The 2456-nt window shown below is 42.5% G+C and overlaps 1 pseudogene; it reads right to left on the bottom strand.

The window, feature by feature from the left end:
* Nucleotides 1-379: 379 nt before the first annotated feature.
* On the bottom strand, nucleotides 380-2061 carry LOC149199112 (geraniol 8-hydroxylase pseudogene; annotated as a pseudogene).
* Between the last annotated feature and the right edge of the window lie 395 nt (nucleotides 2062-2456).

Genomic DNA, 2456 nt, shown 5'->3' with positions numbered 1-2456 from the left:
AACATTGAGTCTTGCTATTCTACAAATATTTTGAACAGAATAGTTTTAAAAACCATTTAGAAAAAAATAAGCTGTCACCCAAATCAACTCTGGTTTATTAAGAGAGACTCCTACAGACATAGATGCAGTCAAATGTGGAAAAAGGTGGAATAGCGACATTTTCAAAAATGAATAAAATTATATTAGAGTGAACAGTCACCAGATTAACAGTGGATTTTCGCTCTAAACACAGGTGAAAACTCGGAATAACTTCAAATGGTTACATAATCATAACTTAACTGCTTGTGTTTAAACACTACTCAGACAACAATCTTCTACTACATTCATGTCTGTGAAATGCGGGGTAATGTGAAAACTGCAGGAACGATTGGGAAGCGTTTTAGAAAAGGGGAGAAGTAATTTGACTAGTGATGTGGTCGTTAAAGAGATGAGCAGGCAAACGGGGTGAGGGGACTGCAATTAATGGCGAAGCCCTCTGCAGCGTGATTCCAAACTTCTCACTCATGTCCATATTTTCTGGTGTGACTCCATCCGGGAAAGACCAGTCGAAATAGTGGAGTAGAGAGGCTATAACCACGTGAACCATCCTATGAGCCAACGGAATCCCAGGGCAAATCCTCCTTCCTGCTCCAAAGGGAATCAGTTCGAAGTTTTGCCCTTTATATTCTATGTCACACTCCATAAATCTCTCAGGTTTGAACTCTGTGGGCTCATCCCACATGCTTGGGTCTCTTCCTATTGCCCATACGTTTACCAGCACCTGAGTGTCCTTGGGTATCATGTATCCTGCTACTTCACAACTGCTCTCTGCTCTGTGGGGGAGAAGCAGAGGCACTGGCGGGTGCAAACGAAACGTTTCTTTCACCACTGCATGAAGATAAGGCAAGCGATCGATGTCACGTTCCTCAACTCTTCCGTCTTTCCCAAGTACCTCCTCCAATTCTGCTTGAATTTTTTTCATTATTTGAGGATTGTGAAGGGCCTCAGCTATTGCCCATTCAACCGTTGAGCTGGTTGTTTCACTACCGGCTAAGAACAACTCCTGCACATCATCACTCACAACAAATTGAGACGCAAGAAAGTTTTAAAATCCATCTTAAACTAAATAAATCCATTTTGAATATTTAGAATTAGACTTACATATAGAAAGGGGATAATGTCTTTCTTGGTCAGTGTTTCTCCGGTCTCGCTTCTGTAATCTAACAAAATGTCCAAAAAGTCTTTTGCCTTGCCACCGCTGTGCTCTGTCCCGCTTTCCTTTTTCTTTTGAATTCGAGGCTCTACGGATCTATCCAGCAACCCAAAGACAATGCTCTCGTATTTCGTTACATCGCGGGTCACCCCCTGAGGATCCAAAATTCGCAGAAAAGGAAAGAAGTCAATCAGGTTAGGCTTTCCCCCGAGAACCATCAACTTGGTGACCATTTCTTTGAATTCTTCAGCAGCCTGAGAGTCCCGTTCGAACATGTTTTGAGAAAAAATCAAGTTGCCCAACAGATTCAGACTTGTAACAAACGCAGTTTTCCCGATATTCACACCCTTGGCCTCTCTAGAATCCTCAAAAATGGACTGAAGGGTGGAAAGGACCTGATCTCTTCTGAGATGTTGCAAGGCCTCCAGTCTCTTGAAACTGAAGAGCTCCGTATTACAGAATCTTCGAAGCATACGCCAACGAGGTCCGCAGGTGCTGTTCCATGCCAAGGAACAGTCATTGGTGGTCTTGGCTGATTCTATGACGGTTCGTCCTGAAAAGACTTGGTCATGAGTCTTCAACACTTCCTTGGCCATGGCCGGAGATGAAACCACAACTGTGGTTCTCATTCCGAGATGAAGGGTCATAAGAGGACCGTATTTTGCAGCAAGGTGACAAAGAGACTCGTTGGGCTTCGTCCCGAGGTGGAGGAGATTCCCAAGAATGGGCCATCCGGGAGGCCCTGGAGGCAGCTTCCCAGCTCCCTTCCTTGACAGCATAATGAGCTTTGAAATCAACAATAATGTCATGAAAATCGTTACAGGATACCAGAAGCCACTAATTCTATCCATTACTCTGCTGCCCTCCATCACTTCAAATTTCACAAACACTTGGGCTTGAGTTCAGAGAAATCACAAAGCTGCTTGCCTCTATACACAAACAGACATGTGATATATTATATAACAATCTAATCACTATCAGAATCGCTACACTACACGCACACGAATCACCATGAGAATCGCTACACGACACGTACACGAATCACTATGGACAGCCAGAATTATTATTTATTTTTGTTCAGGCACGTCAACGGGTAATACGATATTGCTCACGATCTCGTGCTGAGTTTGTATGATATGGATTGCTAGTTTAAATTTCCGATGGTTGATAATGATTTTTATAGAAAATTAGATCCTAATTAACAACAATAACAACATTAACATGATAATGATATTGAAAACGAGAGGAGAATTTTGGATTTAGC

This window comes from Pinus tabuliformis, chromosome 2_1 (genome assembly GCF_031772625.1).
Source record: "Pinus tabuliformis cultivar Carrire ecotype Pingquan chromosome 2_1, CPIR1, whole genome shotgun sequence".
NCBI classification, from domain to species: domain Eukaryota; kingdom Viridiplantae; phylum Streptophyta; class Pinopsida; order Pinales; family Pinaceae; genus Pinus; species Pinus tabuliformis.
This window is presented reverse-complemented; position numbering and strand designations above follow the sequence as displayed.